The sequence below is a fragment of the Girardinichthys multiradiatus genome, chromosome 3, assembly GCF_021462225.1.
Source record: "Girardinichthys multiradiatus isolate DD_20200921_A chromosome 3, DD_fGirMul_XY1, whole genome shotgun sequence".
NCBI classification, from domain to species: Eukaryota; Metazoa; Chordata; class Actinopteri; order Cyprinodontiformes; family Goodeidae; genus Girardinichthys; species Girardinichthys multiradiatus.
Window position 1 is genome coordinate 44,331,359 of NC_061796.1, and position 26,065 is coordinate 44,357,423.

A 26,065-nucleotide genomic window follows, 5' to 3' on the forward strand; every position below is an offset into this window, starting at 1 on the left:
ACAGAGAGGGCTATTGAGGTCTGCAGACAGCTTTCTGGTTTTTAAAATTAGGCCACTGTTAGAAGTATCGACAAGAATTGAACCTTTGGAGGAGTATAATGGGTTACCCAATAGATTTGAAAGGATAAATTTTGAGCTTTTAGGAAGCATTAAAGCTTAAATTATTGACAAATGATTTGGATACTGTTAGGGAAAGGTTCCTGTCAAACTGAAGAGCAAACTACAACTCACACACACAGGAACAGGAAAATGACAGTTTTCTCTTTCTTTATTTACTTAAACCTAAGAACCATTCCCATTATTTCTCTCTCCACTAATCTAGTAGATGAAAAGTTAACTCGGATCATCACAACTGCATCAAATCACATACATTCTCTGAAGCGTCAAACAGCTCAAAGGGAGAGAAAAAAATTCAAAAGCACATATGAGGAAAATCCCATTTTAAACAGACCACACTGCACATAATTAGTAGTTAAATAAAAGCTGGTTGATCTTTAGATAAAAATAAAAACTCAGTCATTTCCTGGAGATCCTCCACTCTTGGCCTCATTTGTCTTCAGAAACCAACCAGCACTGTGTTACAATACGCTCCTAAATCTAACTCTTTCCCTTTAAGATCAGCAAACGTACGAAGTTCAGTGAACATGACAAAACATGCAGGGTAAAAGTTAACGTTGGGAAATCTTGCACCAGATATTAAATAAAGAGATTTTTTCAAATCCTTGGAAACAAAAGATCAACGTCATTGCACAATTTCTTTCCAAATGAGCCACAACTTGTTTCAGGTGACGTCATATTAACATATTATGTTTAAGCTTCAGTGATTAATCTAAGTATCTGCCTTGCTGAAACTAATCATTTTACTTTTATTTGAGTTTGTTTTGTTATAAGAGCTAAAGATCTGACAAATTTATGAGGAACTTTGTACATTTTATTCAGTTTTTGTGGCAAGTAAATTGTAGCTTAGGTGCAGTTCAGGTAATGGTCCGAGAAATAACGTAGTTCTATAGAAACATGCAATTATGGTAAGAGCAATTTAATATATAATAATATAATACCGTTGCTGGCTAGTACTTGCATCAGGAACTTCTTTTGACTGAGAAAACTGAAACCTGACAACGAACTCTTAAAAATCTAACTCATGTCTTTTTTTAGTCAGCAGCAAAGCAGGTTTTACCAAGAACTCTCCAAACGGTCCAAACAGATTCAATACAAGATGTGCAGGTTAGGAAACTGATTATTCAAGAACATGTGTAAACATGCTAATAACTCTTGCATGATGCTAATTAGAAACGTGCTAGATACTACTCTGTTTTAACTACACAGTACAAATGAAGTGCACCACTGATTTTAAAGGTCATTTTAAAAAGACCACAGATTCTGATCACAGGTTTAACTGCAACATCTAGAGATCTGTCTGCATGTTAATGCATATAATGTAAAATACCAGGATAATCACAGCGTTCCTCCAACCATTGTCCAAGGGGGTTGAGTTAAGATTTTCTAGTTTATTTTCTAACTAACGCTGGAGTGTGGGAGGCAGAAAGGAAAAGAAAAATCAACTGTGGTGGTTTCTGTCCTTGTACGGAAGCTTGTATGGACCAAAACTCAAACTTATCTGGCACTTTATACAAGCGCGTCAGATAAAGCAAGTCTTTCTTTTAATTGAAAAAACCCGAGCCAGTGTTTTGAATGGTCCTGACAGGGACAGAGGCAGGATTTCAAAATAAAGTCCAGCTCCAACTCTCTCGGTCATATTAAACACATGTTGAACAGGAGAAAGTGAAAAAATGAACTCAAACTTAATTTCTGGGAATGTAAAGTGTCTTAATGTTCAGACTTTGTCCTTTATTCACTTGCTGTGGTTCCCTATTCAGGTGTTTATTTAAACATTTAATAAAGTATTAATCCATTTTAAATGTGTATTCACGTAAGAATATTGCATTGCAGTTGGGGGCGCAGCGGTAGAGCGTGCAACCCATACACCAAGGCTTCAGTCCTCGCCACAGCTGTCCCCGGTTCGAGTCCTGACCCCAGCGACCTGTGCTGCCTGTCTTCCCCGTCTCCTTACCCCACTTCCTGTCTGCCTACTTTCAAATACCAAATAAAGGCCACTAGTGCTGCAAAAAATTAAAATAAATCTTTAAAATAAATTCAAAAAAAGAATATTGCAGGTAATGAGCATCTTATTTGTTTGCAAACCAAATGTTATTCCACTTTTTGTTCATTCAGAATTACTTCTAAATGAAGTCAACAAATCAACTGATGAATTCATAACTGAATTTTGCACATAACAGTGCAATTAATGCTGGTTAAGAGTTTTATTAGTTGCATAGCACTAATAGATATAGATAAAGACAGACAGATGGAGAGAAACAGATAAAAATAAAACGATAGATAAATTTATACATGAATACAAAAATAAAGGAGTGTTTGTTCAGTAACTGTTAATTATATTGATTTTTATGGTATATTGATTGATCATACATATACAGTCTAAAGTGTTGTAGTGTAGTACAAATATGTCATTTATTGAAGGTGGTTGTTTTTCCAATGTGTAAATTCAGTAACTAAATACACATTCAGTATTCTCCTTAAAAACTATATTGCTATGATCTGATCCCAAATAAATACAACTGAGTGTTAAACATTTTATTGGATCAAAAGTACAGAAACCATGGAAAATTAAGCAGTCTTAATTACACTCATCTTTTCCATCAAGCAATCAGTTTGTTTACTTGTGACCTTTTTGAGGTGACAATCAGGAAGTGACACGCTCTCTTTAAAGGAGTAATCTGCATCTATTTATAGACCAAGACATGGTAGATTATGTGCCACGGGGTCGGATTACGCAGGAAAGCAGACAAGACTTCCTGTGCTTGTAAGGTGAACAGAAAAAACATGGCTGGTGGGTTGTTGACAGCAGTTTACTTCACCCCTGTGAGCTCGAGCAGAACTAGTTTTACCAGGATAGCATGCCTTATCTGAACAACTTGCCAGAAGTAATTCGATGTCAACTCAAAACCTAACGTGGCTTAACAAAAACCTGAACAGCTGGTTAACGGGACAGATAACATAATATTTTTTTTAAATCAGTAATCAGATGTTTCTGCATGTCGGATAAAAGCTGATATTAATTTCTCACCAAACTGCTTCCTTTCAGTCGATTAAGGAAGTACATAGTGAGAATACTCCAAAGACACATGACTCTTTAGAAACCTGGCATTTCCTAGTTATGTGTAAAAGCAGAATTAGTCACCAAGTGGAGAACGTTGTTAAATGAAAACCTTCACTCTTTATCTTAAGATTAAAAGTGATTATTGTTTCATGCTTACAATAATAACATAATAGCGTAATAATAATGACTTTATAGTCTTACACACATCATAAATTGAGTGAAGCTTCTAGATTACGGCCAAAACAGATGTCACATTTTACAGATAATGATCCGAATCATTTATTACAATATTAAGAAATATTCACTGTTAAATAAACATCCCTGTTCAGCTCCAGATCTTTGCATTCAAATAAACGATATTCATCCATACCCACCAAAATCTGGTGCACGTTTTACTCAACTTACATCACTAAATAGAGGTTCACAGTACATTTAGGAGCAACAAACTGAAGCCCATGGGGTGTTCCAGTGACAAATGTAGGACAAAATGGGTTCCAATAGATAGATCAGATGTCCAGCTCAGGCCAGGGGTTTTTCCTGTTTTGTTCAGGATTTAGCTGAAAGTTTGTAATACATTTTTATATATGCTAATTTAGGCCCTGTCCACACAACCACAGATATAAAAAAAAAAAAAAAACTTCTGTTATGTGTGCTTTTCTCATCCAAATGTAAAATGCCTTTAGGGTGGTAGAAACCAAGACTTTTAATCATGCTTCTCTAAATGTTACCGAGTTTCCGCATGCTTTGTGTAGGGAACATGTGCAACAAGCCACTTCAATTTTTTTTGGCAGACAATATTTGTCCTAACCTTGTCATCATGAAACACTGGCTCTGTGATGGAGATTATTGGTGAAAATACCAATAATCAGTAATGGAAGCAGAGTGAAGGTATAACTTCACCCTTTTATGTTGTAAAGTTCTTCAATTTATTTCTAAAACTGACATAAAAGCTGTTTCTAGATTTAATCAGGTGCTTGTTTAAATCTCTGATACATTAGAGATGCATTTATGGTGCACTTTATTTGTATTTAGAAGCTGAATTTTGCCGAGTTCAAAGTCGGAAATGCAACAAAAATGTACTTTGAAGTTGGACTTGGAAAGCCAGGGTCTCAGAGCAGTCCCAAGTTCAATATCCAGTATGGGTCCCAAGCATGAGTAATATAGTGTATCTCATAAAATCAGGGGAACACACAGAACTGTACAAGACTGCCTATTAATGTCTGAATTCATAACATGGATAGAAATATTACCAACAAAGGTCACACACCAGCTATGTGCCGTGTATCTGTCGGTTCCTTACTGGAGTTTACAGGCTTAGATACACAAAGCTTAATAGGAATTCCCTAAACAAGTAAAACAGATGCACTGCATGAGTTCTAGTGGAGGACAGACCTGACTTCCCCCCACAAATTTCTAATACCTATAGAACATCAGATAAATGACTTTCACAAATTAAATAAGATAATATCTAACAAACCATTTCCTGAGCAAATTTCCCCTATCTAAGGTTTTCAGCTCAACTTTAAAACAGACAACATGTTTACCAAATATCAAACTTATCTTTCCAGATCCAGTACGAATCCAACATAGATGATGACAGGCTGCCCGTTCCATCCGTTAGAAAGGTTCAATTACAGAGAGCTATTAAATAGAGAGTTCATTATATAAAGTAGACCACAAAGCTCAATTTTCACTTTGAGAGCCTCCACATGTTCTTTGCTCTTTCTTCACTCCTTATAAGGCAGACAAACACTTCAGAGCTGATTTTTGTTCTGCAGAAAATCAAAAGCGAAGCTCACGCTAGATGTCACATGTGGGAATTTTCACTTCAACTTATGCCAGCGGTTTTTATTAGTTGAGCTCAAGTAAGATTGTGGTAAATATTGAGCAGTGAAAAGGTAAAGGGGGCATTTTTGATTTTCTTTTTGGGTGTACTATACAGTTTAACGTTCCATAAATATCATGCAAACATCAATTCAAATAAAAAAGATGAAAATATGATTTCCTGAAATCAACGGAACAATAAAACACATTTAAATTAACACTTAGTTGTTTCAATGTTATTTCTACAGTTTATTTGTCAGCAGAGGGGAAAAAAGCAAAGCTAAAACAACTAATTAAATATTTTCATAGCTTTGGATGGAGGTGCTCAACATATTGTATCACTATTGCCATCATAATCTAAATTTGTGCAAAACTGCAGTTGCACAGAACATCTTGGTTGTAATATCAGGTAGGCTACATAATTTGAGGTGTCAAGCATTAAAACACTGTTTTCTAGCAGAGCCGCCATCTCCTCCGTAAGAAAAAGTAGCTTTGGCTGTCCTGAAAGTCACTAAATGATGCCATGGACATTGAATTTCTGTAATTCACTATGTGCTTTAATTGCACATGCAAAAGACAACAGAAAGAAATAATGTAGGAGAAACAAAAAGTTATCAGTGCAATGGAGTGTCCAAAATAACCCAAATACACTTTTACTTGAGTTTTATTTATTTATTTACCATTTAGTTTTCTTAACACTGGTTTTCTTCTTAACCTTATGGTACACTTAGGAACCCCCAGGTAAACATGAACATTTTTAACCATAGCATTTTTAAGTCTTTTCTATACAATGTCCATTACCAACCTAAAGGGGCCATGAGCATGCATGATCCGTTTGCAGTCTGGACACATAAGAGTGAACATCTCATGCTCTGGCTGCAGCTGGAAGGTCTGCTGAGACAAGACTGGACTGGGATTGATTTGGGTCGGGGTACGGGCCCAAAGCAGCACCCACTGCTCATCGAGAAGAGCGAGAATGATACATGCTTTCATGTCAGAGGCTATAAATGTCTTCATTAACGCCAAAATAAGTTACTAGATCTGTCACTTTCGCATTTACAAAAAAAAAAAAGAGAAGCGAGGGGGGTCTGAATGCTTAACACAAACCCGCTGAGTCAGAATCACTGCTTGCCAGTCATATATTTAGCAACTTCAAAGGATTTCCACTGTCTTTTCTCAAAGTATATTATTTTAATATATTAAAATAATATTTTAATGTTTTCCTTAAATCATGCAGGACTCAGCTCAAATCTTTCAAATGTGTGAAATTCCCAACACAGCATCCTAAAAAGGCACATTGCTGTAAATAGATAATGATCTCATTTCAACTGGGACCGATTACATATGTACGATCTTTGCCCCTCCATTCACTAAAGCTTTTATCCAGAGAGCAGCTCATGCTGGTGGAGCATGCAGAGCAATGTAACCCTTCTCCACTCCCAAGCTGACTCAGAAGAAGTGAAGACATGACAAAGTTCCCTTTTTTGTGGTAGAAAACGTTTAACACAATAACTTCTAAAACTTTGGAATAATAACTGGGTTATTTCTGACTGATTTACGGGTCAGCAACCCAGGCGTTACAGATGGTTGGACTAGACCAGAGAGATTCCCAGGTTTTTATTGCTGGAAGGCTTTTATGGACCAAATCTCAAGTTAACTTTTACTACCTGCGGACAAATACTTGATCTATGCACCATTTCCAGTCAGCCCTGACCATGATTGAGCAGGTACAAGTATTCTCTAGTCCCACCAACTCAGCATACAAGTTCCCAAGACACAATCCTGAGTTAAAATGACTTTTCAAGCCATCGACAAAGTTAGGCAAAGTGGTGTCAGTTGTCAGTGTTAGCCAGCTAGCTCAGATATTAGCCTCCAAACACTTTGGACAATTCACTTTTCTAGCCGTGGCTAACGTTTTTCTTCCCTGGTTTAACCACAAAACAGCCGCCGATTTAATAACTCCCCGAACACTTTTTTGAAACACGGAGCGGGCTTTTAGAGGTTGTTGTTAGCACGAATGGGGAAAAGTAGCCCGAACCCACAGAACGAGCTTTAGCCAATCAGCAAAGTGTCAGCAGAGATAAGTTTTAAGTCAAATTAAATACATACCCGTGTGAAGCTCCTGCTGTGCGGTTGGTTTTGCGGTGACTCGGTGTCTAGCTGTACTTCAGGAAATATCTGTAAAACAATGCGTCCCCCTCAGAAAGTGTCCTCTGTGTCCGCAGACACCGACACCGACAGCAGCTGGAAACTCTGCGCCGAGGATAAAACAACAACATGGCAGCGCCGCGCTGCGTTCAGAGCCCACCGGACGGCTGGGAAATGTCAAATCCACCGGTTGCTAAAAATCATCTGAAACAACAGTACTGGAACTAAGTGCAGGTCACAGAGCCCAGTTTTGATTGTTCTTTACTTTTTAATTTTAACCAGACATAACTGCTGACAGCTTCCTCACTATTATGTAATACAGTAAACCAAGCTCTCAGACTAGATATGTTATATCCAGACTGTACAATATTAGCAAAACTTTATTATATCACTCAGTATTAACTCTATATGTCATTATACAAACTCTCACTGTTTTAGCATTTTCACTCTAGATATGTTATGGAAGGTGTTGATTTCTACATTATGAAACATTCTTTTTATGCTATAGTACGTGATTTTAAAACTATTTAAGACAGGCAAAGAAGGAGAAGCTTAAGGTCACAGCTGCTCGTGTAAACTTCATTTTGGCTTGCCTTGTTTTATAAACATCAAATTAGGTCACATTTCCTCAAATAAGAAGATGAATGCTGATTATGCTCGGCCTGTCATGCCATGAATAGATCTAAAATGAGCTAATGTGATTATTTACTTGCATCATCACGGCTTTTAAAGGTGCACCGAGACATCGGAAGAGATCAGATTAGGCCACCGTGCTGAGAGGAATCACAATAGCTGAAACAGTTCATTGTACCGAGCTGCAGGACTTTACTGGATACAAATATGGTAAAAATACATTCCAGTTATAAGAACAAGTGGGTGTTTAACTCAAAATGTAGAAACATCATTTAATCAAATTGCCAAAGCTTTGAACTTTAAAAAAGTTCTTCAGTGGTCTCTGCTTTGCTTTTGTTCCCCATTTTTTTTACTAACAAGAAAATACAAACCTCTACTTCCGCTTCTTTTTCTTCATTTCACAACATTCATCTCTTCCATTTTTTCTGAACTATCATGAGGTTCCTTATTTCTCTGCTGCTGATACAGTACATATATATATCAATGTAGATCTATGATGTCATGAAATTTGTCATAATACTTTGTCATCAAATTATCAAGCATATTTTAATATCCGACAAAGATAACCTGAGTAAAATACAAAGAACTGTTTCAAATAATGATTTCATCTATAAAGGAAAAAAGGTATCCAAATTGACCTGGCCCTACGTAAAAAAAATAAAAAATAAAAAACTAATTAGTGGCCTTGCAACCCAATGAAATGCTAGGCTGGAAAACCATCCTGAAACAATTCTGCAAAGAAGAGTGGACCAAAATGTAAAACATTGAATGAATGCTTAATGGCAGTTGTTGCTGCTAAGAATGGCATGAGTAATACGCCTTTTGGGGAATTTTTGTTTTTGCTTTTACTAGTTGTAGAGGGAGTACAAGTGAGAGACAATGCTCGTAGCAGCCTCTGCGAGGTATATTGCAATAACTTAAATTTAAATTATTCTGCAAGACCCAGCAAAGACCATCCAGGTTCCTGATGATTTTCAACATGGAAGTAGGGTCTTCATTTAGTGTGAAGGTAATATAGTAAGAAATATGCTCTCATCCAGGGCGTGATACAACAGTTGCCACTGTCTGCAAACACAGTTTTAGAAAATCTCATTGTTCTCATTTTTCATGGTACATATATTTAATTTGGATTTTATGTAATAGACCAACAGAAAATAGCACATAGTTGTGAATTGGAAGCAAAATGGTTTTCAAAATTTCTTCAAAATAAAAATCTGTGTGGCATGCATTTGTTTTTAGTCCTCAGTGCACTGATACCCCCAAAACATAAAATAAAGAAATCCCTGTTTGCAGTTTGCCTCAGGGGACACAGCAGCCATGTAGAAGGTGTTTGATCAGATCAGGTCAAAGTGGAAATTTTGGGCTTCATTCAAGGTATTATGTAGGATGGAAAACACATCACTTTGAACCCACCATCAACAAACTAAAGCGTGCTGTTAGTAGTGTCATGCTGCGCTGATGCTTTTCTTCTGCAGGGAAGCTGGCCCGAGATGATGGGAAAATGGGTGGAGCTAAATACAGAAAGATCCTAGAAGAATGCTTGTTAGAGGCTGCAAAAGACTTGAGATTGAGGTTCACCTTCTAGCAGGACAATGAGCCTAAATACAGAGTCAGAACTACAATGAGCTACAATTTAGATCAAAGCATAATCATGTAATCCATGTAATCATTATAATCCGTTTGTAAATCTGTGTCAAATCTTACAAAATGCTAATCTGACTGAAGCTGAGCTATTTTGCAAAGATCAACCAGCAAAAACACAAGTTTCTAGATGTGCAAAGCTGGTAGAGAGCTTTAAATGCAATGAAGTGTGGTGCTACAATGTACCAACTCAGGTGGCCTGAATACATTTTAAACATTTAAAAGTATTCATACCTGACAATTTAAGATGTTTAAATGTGCTCTGCAGAATTGCCTGGTTTGTCTTTTGAACTTATTACCACCTTGTCAGATTATTTAGACCACCACTAGCCAGTGATAAATTGGACTGAACTTATTTAGTGCCTTTCCAGTCATACAGACCACTCAAAGCACTTTACACTAGAGCCACATTCACCCAATCGCACTCACTAACACACCGATACCCAGATTGACATATGGCAGGAGGAAGCTGGAATTGAACCTTCTGATTGCAAGACAACTACTCTTCCTACTGAGCCACAGTCACCTCAACAATGCTCTAGATATACTAGTCCATGTTCTGACCCTTAATTGTAGTAATGAGAGATGGATGACAAGCAAAACAAAAGATTTCAGATACAAGTGACTGAAATGGAATGGCTGGACTCTGCCTTAAAGCTAGAGTGAGAAGCTCCGTCATCCATATGGAGCTTGAGATAGAGCCACTTTTCATCTGCTTGAAAAGGGGTCAATTCAGGACCCTTCCTTTGGTGGTCTTTCCAGTGGGAGGAGACTGCTGCAGATCATGAACTTGCTGGGGGACTATATCCCTTCTGACCTGGGAACACCTTGGGAGTGTCCCTGAGATCATGAATGTCTGGATTTTCTTCCTAGATCTGTTGCCCACTTGGAAAACAACAGATGACTGGATGGACCTATCAAATGTAGGTTAGTCCACCACACAAAGTGGTACTTGAAATGCTAATTCAAGCTGAATCTTCAAGCACTAGCCATTATATATATACGGGGTTGGACAATGAAACTGAAACACCTGTCATTTTAGTGTGGGAGGTTTCATGGCTAAATTGGACCAGCCTGGTAGCCTGTCTTCATTGATTGCACATTGCACCAGTAAGAGCAGAGTGTGAAGGTTCAATTAGCAGGGTAAGAGCACAGTTTTGCTCAAAATATTGAAATGCACACAACATTATGGGTGACATACCAGAGTTCAAAAGAGGACAAATTGTTGGTGCATGTCTTGCTGGCGCATCTGTGACCAAGACAGCAAGTCTTTGTGATGTATCAAGAGCCACGGTATCCAGGGTAATGTCAGCATACCACCAAGAAGGACGGACCACATCCAACAGGATTAACTGTGGACGCAAGAGGAAGCTGTCTGAAAGGGATGTTCAGGTGCTATCCCGGATTGTATCCAAAAGACATAAAACCACGGCTGCCCAAATCACAGCAGAATTAAATGTGCACCTCAACTCTCTTGTTTCCACCAGAACCGTCCGTCGGGAGCTCCACAGGGTCAATATACACGGCCGGGCTGCTATAGCCAAACCTTTGGTCACTCATGCCAATGCCAAACGTTGGTTTCAATGGTGCAAGGAGCGCAAATCTTGGGCTGTGGACAATGTGAAACATGTATTGTTCTCTTATGAGTCCACCTTTATTGTTTTCCCCACATCCGGGAAAGTTACGGTGTGGAGAAGCGCCAAAGAAGCGTACCACCCAGACTGTTGCATGCCCAGAGTGAAGCATGGGGGTGGATCAGTGATGTTTGGGCTGCCATATCATGGCATTCCCTTGGTCCAATACTTGTGCTAGATGGGCGCGTCACTGCCAAGGACTACTGAACCATTCTTGAGGACCATGTGCATCCAATGGTTCAAACATTGTATCCTGAAGGCGGTGCCGTGTATCAGGATGACAATGCACCAATACACACAGCAAGACTGGTGAAAGATTGGTTTGATGAACATGAAAGTGAAGTTGAACATCTCCCATGGCCTGCACAGTCACCAGATCTAAATATTATTGAGCCACTTTGAGGTGTTTTGGAGGAGCGAGTCAGGAAACGTTTTCCTCCACCAGTATCACGTAGTGACCTGGCCACTATCCTGCAAGAAGAATGGCTTAAAATCCCTCTGACCACTGTACAGGACTTGTATATGTCATTCCCAAGACGAATTGACACTGTATTGGCCGCGAAAGTAGGCCCTACACCATACTAATAAATTATTGTGGTCTAAAACCAGGTGTTTCCGTTTCATTGTCCAACCCCTGTAAATGCTGCAGTATCTTGGTAGTTTCTAGATAGTGTTAATAAGACAGTGTGTAGCTGCTGTTCATTAGGAGCTCATAAACAATGATCAGAGATTGGAAATGCCGGTTGGTTGTGCACAAAAAGACACAAATACTTTAAGGTCATACAAACACAGGTTACTATTAAATCGATGTAGCCTGCCTACTTTGATGCTGGATCCAGTCTTAATTTAACAAGTCAATCATGCAATTAGGATTCTGTTTTGAGATATCCTTTTGTAGAGCAAATCTGCCCTCGAACATGTAGGTAATCATCATCTCTATATGGTATGCCTGAAGTATCACAGAAGGACATATGAAAAAAAAACAAAAAAACAACTAAAACAACTGTCAGATTTGAGACAAATTATACAATTTGTGTTGGTTAACTGTAGATCTAAATTGCGCATCATATTTTTAGGATGCATCTGCGGGATCCAACGTTTACAGTAGGGGTGTCAAACCCCAGTCCTTGAGGGCCAGTGTCTTGCAACTTTTGGATGCAGGTTCAACACACCTTAATCAAAGTTCTGAATCACTTTTTTATGTACTGGTATTAGTGACTGCACATTTTCTTTATCCAGACCAAACATCACACAGATGTTCAGATATGTCAGATATTTAGCATTAATTCCACTGAACTGGGCAGGATAAATGCCAAAGCTTTCCAGAATAGCTGATTCTGTTTTGGTGGTTGAAGTACTGACAGGTGCAATCATGAGACATCTCACCATTAAGGTGAGAATGTCAGTATTAATAAGACATGGTAGAATTTGAAACACCACAGGGATTCTTCCATTACCCTAATCCAATCCAAAGATCAACTTGTCTCCTGTCTCAGAAATTCAAATCATTTCATTTCTTTCTTTCATTTATCATCACAAAAAGGGCCCTTAAAACCAGAGATAGTGGAAAGGTCTTAGGGAAATGTAATGAGATGGTGCTGACTGCAGATATAAATGATTATATGAAAACATTCACTGTTTTCATATAATCATTTATATCTGCAGTCAGAGTAAGTTTTCCTTAACTTTACTTACCACTTCACTTCATGGAGGCATATTCAAACCTTGTTTTACAGACATTTTAAAAAAAAAAACAGCGTTGCCATTTTGCCCCATAAAAAGTGTTTGAAACCACCATTTCCTGAACACTTTCTAGCTCGGAAATATGTTTTGGGAATATACTCACACTAATTGTGGAGTGAACCTAATTTTTATTAGTTTATTGCAATTTATTCAATGATAAAATAAAGGAAAACTGTTAAAATGCACCTGGGGTCCTGAGGTAACAATGTACTATTTTGGTATCATCATGGCAGAATGAAATTTTGTGTTTCTATGTGTGTATAATGTTCAAAGACATGATTCATCATAACGTTGTGTGGATATGTAGATTTTAATGAAGCTAATTTAGATGTTGGTTGCAGTAAATCTAAGTTCAGACTATTACTTTGTAGGTCATAGTCAACTATTAAAATCAAATCTCGACTTTCTTATTTGTCTCCAATTTCCACACATTTTCTTCCATTTACAGAATGAATCCATTAACGGAATGAATTTAGCCTAATTTTCTATCCTTTAAAAAAAGAAAAGGGCAGAAGTCCTGCTTCCAGTTGAGCATACTGATGACGAATTAGAATTAAAAAGTGATGAAGATGACCACCTGCAAGAATACCATCCAGGAGAAAGTAATACTGGTAAGGATGAGGGTAATGAAAGAAATGACCTTTGAATTCATTTTTATAACAAAGGGAGGTAAAGGACTCCATTAACTCGAAAAAAAAAAAGCTTTTAAGAAGAACAAAATCATACAAAGGAACTGTTCCAGAAAAGTCCGTACCGCATTTTCTGTTGTAACTCATAGCTGTGGGTCACCTGCAAACGTAAGAGAAAACACTGCTGATGCATAGTGCCCCTCATGCCTAAACATCTAGAGAACCCCAGGAGTGCTTTTTGGTGACTTTAGCTCTGTTTTTAATACTGTCCAACCACATGTCCTTGTGAGTAAACCGAAACAAATGAGTTAATCCATGCATCATCAGATGGTTTCACTAACTCCTCAACAATCATTGACAGCAGGTCAGGGTGAACAGGACCCTGTCTGATTCTCTCACAATCAATTCACCTGTCCTGTTCACGGTATTTACTAATGACTGCATCTCTAATAGACCCAACAACTACATGTTTAAATTCTCTGATGATACAGCCAATCTGTGTCTCATCTCAGATTCATATGACAGCAGATCCAAGGCTTTCTCCAGTGGTGCAAAGAACATTTTCTGATTTTCAATGTCCAGAAAACAAATTATCTTTGACCCAAATGTTACTTGGAACACTTACCTTTGGTAATCCATAACCAGATTCTTGCCCAGGTGGATTCATACAAATACCTTGTAATAAGAATAGACAATAATCTTACATGGACTGCTCAGGTTGACTATGTCTGCACCAGCATCCAGCAGCAACTGCATTTCCACTGTAGGCTGATAGCCTTCAGTGTCAGTCAGAAGGTGATGTTGCTCTGTCTCCATGCTGTAATAGAGAACATCATTAGGTACAGCATCTCAGCCTGGTTTGGTAACCTAAAGGCCCAGCTCACCTGGCTTACACAGAGCTACAGAGTTAATGAGAGTCCAGCAGCATCTCTCACTTCAGGCCATCATGGAAACATCAGATAGGCCCAGAGAATCATCTCAGACCCCACTCACATCCTTCATTCAGAGTATCAGCTTCTTCCTTCATGTCATCACCTGAGAGTTACTGCATGCAGATTGAATTGCAAAAAAAACTCATTGGTTCCACTCCTTATCAAAGTCGTAAGTAGCATCAAAAACACCAAACTGTGATTGCAGAAGTACAGGTTATGGTCTATAGGGGTTTAAACTGTATGGCAATGTTTTTATTGTACCTATATATTTATTTTATTGATTTTAAAATTGGTATGTTGCTGTTTGGACAATGTGTTACATGCATACAGAAAGTGGATATAAATGTGAATATAATGTGATTTTCAAAGATTTTATACTTAAGGAGCAGCCAGTGTCTGACACATTGTCTTCAGATAAAACAGATCATCTAATCTAAAAAATGATGTGCACAGTTATGGTACATTGTTGCCAACAAACAACAAACCCCAAAACAGCTAGAAAAAAACTGTTTATAAAATGTATATTCATCCAATCATTTTCTATACCTGCTTATCCTTTTAGGGTGAAGGGTAGGAGTTAGGGGTTAGGTTGTGCCAAATCAATGAAATAAATAAAACAAAACAGGACCTAACTAAGCCAGAAGAAATAAAGGAAAAGAAAGCCCTGCTATTCTAGTCTAACAAAACAAGCTCAAAACATTACATGGGTGGCACCAACCTACTTACCTAGTGTGTATAACAGAGAAAAAACTACGTGATGGAAATGTACAGGGTACCCCAAACTTACCTAGCCCACAAACTCCCACCACAAACCTTCAAACAATGTTGGAGAACAAAGCATGTGTCAAAACATAAGCCATGTGAGCAGTTTATGAAGAGCTGCCTGATCGGCTCCCTCAAGCCAATCAAGGCGAATTGGCACCAGCCTGCACTCTGAACCTGTGAGAGACAGGATACACAAGGGGAGGGGGACACACAGTCCAGGAGACATGTAACACCCCCACCCTTACAAGTGTAAGAATTATGATTATTGCCTAATTAATGTTTATCAAGAATTATAATTTAAAATCATAATTTGAAAAAAAATGAATTTCTTAAAAATCATTACTTATGTTGTGACTATGAATCTGAGAATATTATTTAATATTAATATTTTATCAAATAATATTTCAGTAATATTCAATATTTTATCAAATAATATTTCAATAATATTCAAGAATCCCTCATGAGGACCAAAATATCAAGGCAGGTGACGTCACCTGGTACGGCGGAGCCGGGGTCCCACCCTGGAGCCAGGCCTGGGGTTGGGACTCGTCGGAGAGCACCTGGTGGCCGGGTTGCTCCTCGCGGGACCTGGCCGGGCCTAGCCCGAACGAGAGACGCGAGGCCATCCCCCAGTGGGCCCACCACCTGCAGGGGGAACCGTGAGGGACCGGTGCAAAGAGGATTGGGTGGCGGACGAAGGTGGAGACCTCAGCGGCCCGATCCCCGGATGCGTAGGCTGGCTCTAGGGACGTGGAATGTCACCTCGCTGGGGGGGAAGGAGCCTGAGCTTGTGCGGGAGGTCGAGAGATATCGACTAGAAATAGTCGGGCTCGCCTCCACGCACAGCGTGGGCTCTGGAACCCATCTCCTTGAGAGGGGTTGGACTCTCGTCTACTCTGGAGAGGCCCACGGGGAGAGGCGGCGGGCTGGTGTGGGTTTGCTTGTTGCCCCCCAGCTCAGCCGTCTCGTGTTGGGGTTTACCCCAGTGGATGAGAGGGTCGTATCCCTGCGCCTTCAGGTTGGGGAGAGGTCTCTGACTATCATTTCAGCCTACGGGCCGAGTGGTAGTGCAGAGTACCCGGCCTTCTTGGCGTCCCCGTCGGGGGTGCTGGATAGTGCCCCTCCCGGGGACTCCATTATTCTGCTGGGGGACTTCAACACCCACGTGGGGAACGACAGTGACACGTGGAGAGGCGTGATCGGGAGGAATGGCCTCCTTGATCTGAATCCGAGTGGTGTTTTGTTATTGGACTTCTGTGCTAGTCACGGATTGTCCATAACAAACACCATGTTCAAACATAAGGGTGTCCATCAGTGCACTTGGCACCAGTACACCCTAGGCAGGAGGTCGATGATCGACTTTGTTGTCGTGTCATCAGACCTTCGGCCGCATGTTTTGGACACTCGGGTGAAGAGAGGGGCTGAGCTGTCCACTGATCACCACCTGGTGGTGAGTTGGATCCGCTGGAGGAGGAGAAAGCCGGACAGACTTGGCAGGCCCAAGCGCATTGAGAGGGTCTGCTGGGAACGCCCGGCGGAGCTCTCGGCCAGGGATGTATTCAACTCCCACCTCCGGGAGAGCTTCGACCAGATCCCGGAGGATGTTGGAGACATAGAGTCCGAGTGGAACATGTTCTCCGCATCTATTGTCGATGCTGCTGCCCGTAGCTGCGGCCATAAGGTCTGCGGTGCCTGTCGTGGCAGCAATCCCCAAACCCGGTGGTGGACACCGGCAGTAAGGGATGCTGTCAAGCTGAAGAAGGAGTCCTATCGGCTGTGGTTGGCTTGTGGGACTCCTGAGGCGGCTGACAGGTACCGTGAGGCCAAGCGTGCTGCGGCCCGGGCTGTGGCAGAGGCAAAAATTCGGGCCTGGGAGGAGTTCGGTAAGGCCATGAAGAAGGACTACCGGTTGGCCTCGAAGCGATTCTGGCAAACCATCCGGCGCCTCAGGAGGGGGAAGCAGTGCTTCGCCAACACTGTTTATATTGGGGGTGGGAGGCTGCTGACCTCGACTGAGGACATTATCGGGCGGTGGAAAGAGTACTTCGAGGATCTCCTCAATCCTGCCATCACGCATTCCGTGGTGGAAACAGAGGCTGGGGACTCGGGGTTGGACTCTTTCATCACCCAGGCTGAAGTCACCGAGGTGGTTAAAAAGCGGTGGCAAGGCTTCGGGGGTGGATGAGATCCGCCCTGAGTACCTCAAGTCTCTGGATGTTGTAGGGCTGTCATGGTTGACACGCCTCTTCAACATTGCGTGGCGGTCGGGGACAGTGCCTTTGGACTGGCAGACTGGGGTGGTGGTGGTGGTCGGGGTGGTGGTGGACCGGAGGGTGTGTTCCAACTACAGGGGGATCACACTCCTCAGCCTCCCTGGTAAGGCCTACGCCAGGGTATTGGAGAGGAGAGTCCGACCGATAGTCGAACCTCGGCTTCAGGAGGAGCAGTGTGGTTTTCGTCCCGGCCGTGGAACACTGGACCAGCTCTATACCCTCTACAGGCTGCTCGAGGGTTTATGGGAGTTTGCCCAACCGGTTCACATGTGTTTTGTGGACCTGGAGAAGGTATTCGACTGTGTCCCTCGTGATGCCCTGTGGGGGGTGCTCCAGGAGTATGGAATCGGGGGCCCATTATTAGGGGCCATCCGGTCCCTGTACGAGCGGAGCAGGAGTTTGGTCCGCATTGCCGGCACTAAGTCGGACCTGTTCCCGGTGCATGTTGGACTCCAGCAGGGCTGCCCTTTGTTACCGGTCCTGTTCATAACTTTTATGGACAGGATTTCTAGACGCAGCCAAGGGCCGGAGGGGGTCTGGTTTGGGGACCAGAGGATTTCGTCTCTTCTTTTTGCAGATGACGTGGTCCTGCTGGCCCCCTCTAGCCAAGACCTACAGCATGCGCTGTGGCGGTTCGTAGCCGAGTGTGATCAGCTCCTCCAAGTCAGAGGCCGTGGTTCTCGACCGGAAAAGGGTGGCTTGTCCTCTTCATGTTGGAGGGGAGTTCCTGCCTCAACTGGAGGAGTTTAAGTATCTCGGGGTCTTGTTCATGAGTGAGGGAAGAATAGAGCGGGAGATCGACAGACGGATCGGTGCGGCTGCCACAGTAATGGGGGCGCTGTGCCGGTCCGTTGTGGTGAAGAGAGAGCTGAGCTGAAAAGCAAAGCTCTCAATTTACCGGTCGGTCTACGTTCCTACCCTCACCTATGGCCATGAACTTTGGGTCATGACCGAAAGAACGAGATCTCGGATACAAGCGGCTGAAATGAGCTTCCTCCGTAGGGTGGCCGGGCACTCCCTTAGAGATAGGGTGAGGAGCTCGGCCATCCGGGAGGGGCTCGGAGTAGAGCCGCTGCTCCTCCACATCGAGAGGAGCCAGTTGAGGTGGCTCGGGCATCTATACCGGATGCCTCCAGGACGCCTTCCTCAGGAGGTGTTCCAGGCACGTCCCACCGGGAGGAGGCCCAGGGGACGGCCCAGGACACGCTGGAGAGACTATGTCTCTCGGCTGGGTCGTCCTGTTAATACCAGCCCAGTAAGGCAATGTTATTAGGACAAAATAGAAAGGTGTGAGCCAAGCTCTGACATTATTGAACAGCATAAACTCTGCACACCTGGAATGAATTCACACAATTTCTTAAAATACAAGAATTTAATAACAAAAATAAGTCAACACAAAGTCAAACATATTTCAATCAACAAACTCTTTACTATGCTAAAACAATCCAACTAAACTACAAAGCAGAATTAAAGAATAGGGAAGATTAATGGCTATGTACAATATAAACAAGTTGATTAAAGATGGCTGAAAACCATGACCAAAAGAGTGATGCTACATTACCATGCAATGTTTATGTTTGAGAACCAAGGATTATCTTGAAGAATCTGGAAATGAAGTTAGTTAGTCTTGGGACCAACTTAGGCAATAATCAGCAAACGTTTAGACAACCATTCACAATGCAAGATCGGAAAAATATTATTTTAACAAAATAATGTTTTAAAGAATGATCTGCTGAATAAAACCAACCTTCTGGATGACTAATTCTCAACGGTGTCTCATTAGCTGCCTTTATTTATTAAAATAATATTTAAAGAAATATTATTAAGGAAATGGTAAAATATTTAAGGAAATATTTTGGAAAAGAGCCAAATCTTTCAGGAGAAATGGGGCTTAATGGTGTTTACTTTAGTTATCAAATTTAGTAAAATAATGTTAGGGGAATATTAGTTACTGGATTGAAAACTAACAACCTTTCTGGGTAAATATTCTTTAGCAGCAAGCAAGTAAGGTGTTCTTACCTGTTAGCAGTTAAAGCTAACAAAAGAAGCTGATAGCTTAGCACCAGAATCAAACACACACCTTTAAAAATACCTTCAATATAAGGGTTAAAATGCATAAGCGCAGATGGCGCGTTATGATCCATCTTCTATGTTTAAAATCACCCTTTAAATAACGTTTGTCTTAACTTTAAAAACACACAAACACAGAATATAAACTGAGCAAGTGTGCTGAGCAGATAGCCTGCTAGCACCAACGTAGCTCAGTTCAACACAAACAAAACCAAACTTTGAAGAAACATCCACTGTGAACAAACGGTTAGCTTCGGCTAACCTCCGTAGCTGTGGATGAAAGAAGGCTCGTGGCGTACAAATGGTCCAACACAAGTCCAAACAAAATGTTTGGTATGCCTAAAACTAAAAACGCAATGTCAAAACATACGTGACAAAGGATCTGCCAAAACATTTTCCGACCCCTTTTTATGGCAGATCTTGAGGTTGTACTCCTGAATGATTAAAGCCCACCGCATAAGTCATTGATTTTGATTGTACATCCTAGAAAGGAAGACAAGTGAGTTATGGTCTGTGAGGACTGTTATGGGCTCCACATTCAAGCCAAGATAAACCTCATAATGCTGCATTGCCAAAAGCAATGCAAGCGTTTCTTTTTCAATAGTAAAATACCTACTTTGATGAAGGTTGAACTTCCTTGAGAAGTAACCTACAAAATGATCTATGCCATCTTCATCTTCCTGCAGCAGGACAGCTCCTACCCCAACTGCACTGGCATCTACCTCCAGTTTAAATGGCAGGTTGACATTTGGGACAGAAAGAACATGAGAACAAGAAAGCAATCCTTTCAGATTCTGAAACGCATGCTGGCACTCCTCAGACCACGTAAAAGGTTTAGAAGGACTGGTCAAAGCAGTGAAAGGGGCCGCTACTGTTGAAAAATTCTTACAAAAGTGTCGATAGAACCCGGCCATCCCCAGGAATCGACGGAGCTCCCTTCTGTTAGAAAGAACTGGAAAGTCAGACGCACCTGACCTCCATCAACTTGTTGATCAAGGTAGAGAATGGTACCTTTACCAAACTCACATTTTGAGAGATTGAGTGTCAGCGAGGCGGCTGCGAGGCGTTTGTAAACTTCACGCAAGGTAGCAAGATGGTCAGTCCAATCACTGGAGTATATAACAATGTCATCTAAGTACACTCGGCAGTTTGGCACATCTCCCAGTACTTTATTTACAAGCCTTTGAAACGTAGCTGGAGCATTACATAACCCAAAAGGCATTATTGTGTACTGAAAAAAACTGTCCGGCGTTACAAAAGCAGAAATATCGGAGGCCCTTTTCGTTAATGGTACTTGCCAGTACCCCTTTAGCATGTCAAGTTTGGTGACATATGTAGCTGGCACCACATCATCGATACAGTCATCGATGAGGGGTAAGGGATATGCATCAAGGACTGTTACAGCGTTCACTTTTCGAAAGTCAGTACAGAACCTTCAGGTTCCATCAGCCTTCATGTCCAATAAACATGGACAACTCCATGGGCTACAACTTGGAGTAGCAAGTCCATTTTTAACAAGGTACCTCACTTCCTGTTTCATAATTTCCCTTTTTATAGGATTGACACGGTATGCTCGCTGTTTTATAGGTACCGGATTGGTAAGAACTGTGTCATGAGACAGCACATTTGTTTGGGTAGGAACATCACTGAATAGACATCGGAAGTCCAACATGTGTTTCTCAACGTCTTGAGCCTGGTCAGCTGGTAAATGTGAATAATAGTGGGGTAGCTTAGACACAACCTAACTATTATTAAGCCTTGCAAGCTGAGAAGCACCTTTTCGCATGACCCACTCCTCATCGGTAGGATTTGAAGTCATACAGGCTATAGGTGAAACTGAGCCAACCTGACTTTCAGAAACTTGATCATTTTCTTTTGAGTGATACAGTTTCATCATGTTGATATGACAGAGTCTAGTTTTGCGGTATCGGTCAGGAGTCCGGACAACATAATTTGTCTCACTAAGCTTCTTCTCTACCACATGTGGTCCAGAAGATTTTGTCTCTAGAGAAGAACCGAGGATGGTCAGCAAGACCACAACCTTATCACCTGGATGAAATTCACGAGCCACAGCTTTCTGATCATAGTGCTTTTTCATTCTACTTTGTGTCATGTCCTGTTTCTGTGCAGCAAAAAACTCCTCCCAGGAAGCGGGTAACTTTGTTATGTCTGGTTCTGGAAGAGAGAGCACATTTTCAGCTTTGTTAGGATTACCCCCGGAACTAGCAGCTTCAGGAGGGGTTTCTGTGGCAAGAAAAGAGTCAGACAAATCAAGGCCATATTTCATGGACTGGGCTCTTGTTACCAAGCAACCAGGGAAAATGTTAGGATACATTGATTGTTCAACCTCCAGGCTTGTGTCGGGAGCATCCAAAACCTCAGGCACAGGCAACACCTTTCCACCAGCCAAGTCGTTCCCCAGAATGAGGTCAATCCCTCTTATGGGCAAAGTGGGAAGAACAGCAACTCTGCAAAAACCACTCACAAGATGTGAGCTAATATGAATATCATGGAATGGAGTAGAAACAAAAGACATTCCAATATCTTGGATGACCACACTAGAAAGACAAGATGACATGGCAGAAAAAGACAAAATACCAGACTGGGAACCACCTGTGTCCCTCAGTACTGTGACTGGCTGGTTATCCTTTGGATCCCCTGTTAGAGAAACAAAACCTGAGTAACAAAGGGTTTGAAACAGGGATCTAGATCATTCTCAGTTTTAGACATCTGGGTACTGGGGTGAGATACAAGTAAACCACCATTTGCTCAGGCAATGTAGTCTTGAAATATTCCAGCAAGATTAGCTGATGAAGAGATTCAAAGCTTCCCTTAACTTCATTAGCTACACAACATTTATCAAATAAGACAGCTTTCTCTCATGCAAACTCCACATAAGTTTGACTACTAGACCACTTATGATTCCTAAATTTTTGCCTGTAAGCCTGTGGCACAAGCTCATAAGCACGCAAGATAGACTGTTTCAGTACATCATAATTCATGCCATCCTCAGTTGACAGTGATGATACAACTTCTTGTGCTTTACCCATTAGCTTACATTGCAGCAGCACGGCCCACATCTCCTTTGGCCACTCTAGTGCTGTTGCAATCCTTTCGAAGGCATTGAAGTAGGAATCAACTTCTGACTCCCTAAATGGTGGCACCAAAGCAATATTTCTGCTAACATCAAACTTGTTTTTATTTAGCAAGACCTCCACAGAATCAGATGGAATAGATTAACCTAGCAATGACTTACTTTGCGAAAGCCTCAAAGCTTCCACTTTGAGCTGTTTTGATCTCTTTCTCAGCTTCAATTTCCAGCTTCCGAATCTCAAGTCTGAGATCAAACTCAGCTTTACGTACCATCTCTCTTTCGTGCGCTTCCAACAGAAGGCGAGCCAGCCTTAAGTCTTACCACTGGAACTACCGAGGTCTGGTGACCCAGGATCGAAGCGAGGTAAAGTCCTATCTGAAAAACAGTCCAGCAGACATGTAACAGTCAGTGATACACACCTAATTCTCCCTATTAAATTTTTATATTCATCACCAGCAGCTCCCTGATAATCTCCTTTCCTGTTTTCTCCATCTTTGCCCGCTTATTGCTCGCAGTCTCCCCTTTTGACAAGGCATGTTTCAATAAACCTTTAATTGTGGAATCACATTTATTTTAGACATTTTAAGCCATGTCTTTACTCAAATCACAGCACAGCATGTTAACCAAATTCCACATTTCCATATTGTTTACCAGTAGCTAATAGAAATGGCTGGTTGATCTCATGTAATGACATAATATTGTTGCATAAGGACTGCTGTAAGAATGACATATCTGCCATGGTAAATGATTCAGTCTGGCATCTTTTAACCTTGTTTATGTTCTACAATGAAAATTACATTTTGTCTGGCAGACTGGTTTTCATCCCAGTTGATCTTATAACCAAAGTTTTCCTAAGGGTTTTCTTAGTATAAGTCTTTAGCAGTCAGTACAAACCTTGTTTAAATGTTTTAAATGAAATAAGTGTAAAAAGCAAGATCTCAGCTGTTCATATGTATGGAAATGTCTCCTCCATCTACTGCTGGAACCAAATATTCACATGATCTCCATAAAAAAACAAACTTTATTTTCTAACTGTCTGACATTAAATCAGACTAAAGGTTTTCTGTTTTAGGTCAGTAAAGATTAACTTAACAGAATAACTAAAGAGAGAATTTGTTAGAGAATATTTCTTACTTTATTTGAATGCAGAAGTTTTCACCCACAGTGCATGTATATTTATTAGTCAGATTTCTATACTTCTTGTCTGTTTTCAGCAACAACAATAGGATTTGACTCACCATTTCTTTAAAAATATTTTGTATATGTAGCCAAGATTAATAAAGCAATGAAATGCAGATTTGGGTGCCCCATGGTCTGCTTTTGAGTTATATAAACCGGCCCTGGTTTGTATTCAGACCATAAGCGAACCGCACCAGAGTCCGTTTGGAAGCGGACCGAGACCACCTCAAAAAGTGGGTCTCGGTCCAGTTGTTTGGTCCGGACCAGGGTTCGCTTGAGTGTATTCACACCTGCACAAAAGGTCCGGACCAAGGGGGGAAACGAACTCTGGTCCATTTAAAGCAGAGCAAAAGTGGCAAGTGTGAATACACCCTAAGTTTTTTTTCCTCCTGACTTTAGACCCTTTTTGTTATTATTTACCCAGTTGCTTGTTTTCCTTAAGATTAGTTGTTCTTTCCCAGCCTTGCTCTTAAGTATAGTTCCTCTTGTCCCTGCTTTGTCTAGTTAGTGTTCCTTCCAGATTTAGCTTTGTGTTTTATGTTAGGGTTTATATTTATATAGGTTTCCTTAGGTCTGTTTTCCATTAATTTAGCTTTTCCCCGTGCCCCTGTTTAGTTCTTCCTAGAATTACTATTTTTGTTAGCTTATTTTTAGGTTTCTTTTCCTAGAGTTGTCTCTAGTTTAGTTTTCCCCTCCTGTCTCTGCGTTCTCTAGCTCTCGTTGCCATAGTAACATATTCCCAAAGTTCCCTGCAGCCTGGTCCACACCTGTTTCATGTTTCCTCTGATTACCTGCCTCCCTGTCTCATTGGTCCATACTCTAGTTCCCTCAGCTTATAAGCTCTCAAGTTTTCATTGTTCCCCGCTGGTTCCTTACGTTGACAACTCTTGTTGTATTCCCGAGTTCCTCCTTATGGTTTGTTTGTCTCCTGACTTTATGCCTGGACTACTTGCCTGTAAGTCGTTGTTTTTCAATTAAAACATCTTCTACTCACCATGCGGCCTCCTCGCCATGATCTGCATTTTGGTCCTGCCACCAAACCCACAACCTTGACAGAAATAATTTCACTTGCAGGGCACTGTAATTATTTGCATGTCTTTAAAACAAATTGGCATAACCCATTCTAAAAATTAGAACATGTGGAGAGCAGCAGAAAACTTAACAAGGTTAGTAATGAGTTTTTGGCACTAAAATGTTTGCCTGAATGACGGTTAGTCCTCATGGTTTTGTGATAATAATCTAACTGAAGGACTCAGTGAAAAGTCTGACAAAATTAACCTGAGGTCAATAAAGTTCACATGTCCAGAATCCGTTGTTTTAGAAAAGTCCAGAAAAAGTGGAAATGTGCAACATCTTAACCTCAAGTCCTTTTCTCTGACGTTTCTCCAGAAAGCCTTTATTTACGGTTAATAACACATGCTGATGTTATTGCATGCAGTATTCCACAGTAGAGTAATTATTGCCTAATCTGTACACTAAAAGGGAAACAAATCCATTTTCTCTGAAACACCAGTTACACCGATGCTTATAAGGTCCACTAGGAAGTAAACAATTTGTGGAGGCATATTTAATTGGGGGCGCGATGAAACATTGATCTAAAAAGCATTTGCTTCAACAGAAAGATCATAGGTTCAAACTCAGCAGCAGCAGAAGAGCCTACAAGCAGTTCTGTGTCTCTGACCTAAGTCCAAACTCCGATTCTGGAAGCCTCCCTCCAAATGTCACGTAGTGTAAATGCCAGTTAAGCACCAGTGAAGTGGGAGTAAAACCAGAATGTCCTCTAATTTAAATAAATGTAATCACCACAGTGGCTCCGTGGGGTGCAGAGAAATCTGTGTACTTTCTGACCACATGTCTCAGATCTCTGGTGCTGCTAAACGGAGTGTAAATTCCCCTCAGTGTTTTCTAGTTAGCTTTAGCTCTAAATGTCAGTGTTTCATAAATTTTTAAAATCGTTATCAGCATTTTATTTCAGAAAGCAAATAATTTTATGTGAAGCAGATATATGCAAATTGTGCCCAAGGCCTTCAAAGTGATGCATTTAAGTAGGAGATTTGTTTTCTGACCTCACAGCTTTTTTCTTTGCAGTTTTGGACAACATCACCACTTTGTAACATGAGGAAGGAGATTTAGGTGTTGTGCAAATGGTCTATTTAAAAGGGACATTTCATGAAAAATCCACTTTTTTAGCCTTTAAATACACATTTTTATATACTTGGAGTCTGTAGGAGTGCCAGAAAGTTGAATTTAGTCTCTCCCGGTGTTGTGTAGATATCTTTATATTTTGTTTGGGTCATATTTTTCGGTACATTCAGTTTTCTC

General features: G+C 40.9%; 1 protein-coding gene and 1 long non-coding RNA gene across 3 annotated transcripts in view; both read right to left on the reverse strand.

The window, feature by feature from the left end:
- The window catches only part of plekhf2 (pleckstrin homology domain containing, family F (with FYVE domain) member 2), a 34,431-nt gene extending 27,113 nt beyond the window's left edge, over positions 1-7,318 (reverse strand). The window contains exon 1 of one of the 2 annotated variants that reach the window (XM_047361850.1): positions 7,112-7,318. The gene's annotated coding sequence lies outside the window, so the exon portion shown is untranslated. The remainder of the gene's footprint in view (positions 1-7,111) is intronic. The other variant, XM_047361849.1, reaches the window with a different exon arrangement.
- Positions 7,319-14,131: 6,813 nt separating this feature from the next.
- LOC124866171 lies at positions 14,132-15,213 on the reverse strand. Its single transcript, XR_007037739.1, has 3 exons — positions 15,150-15,213; positions 14,315-14,475; positions 14,132-14,247 (listed from the first exon to the last, which is right to left on the reverse strand). It is a non-coding gene; the product is annotated as an uncharacterized LOC124866171 (long non-coding RNA).
- Between the last annotated feature and the right edge of the window lie 10,852 nt (positions 15,214-26,065).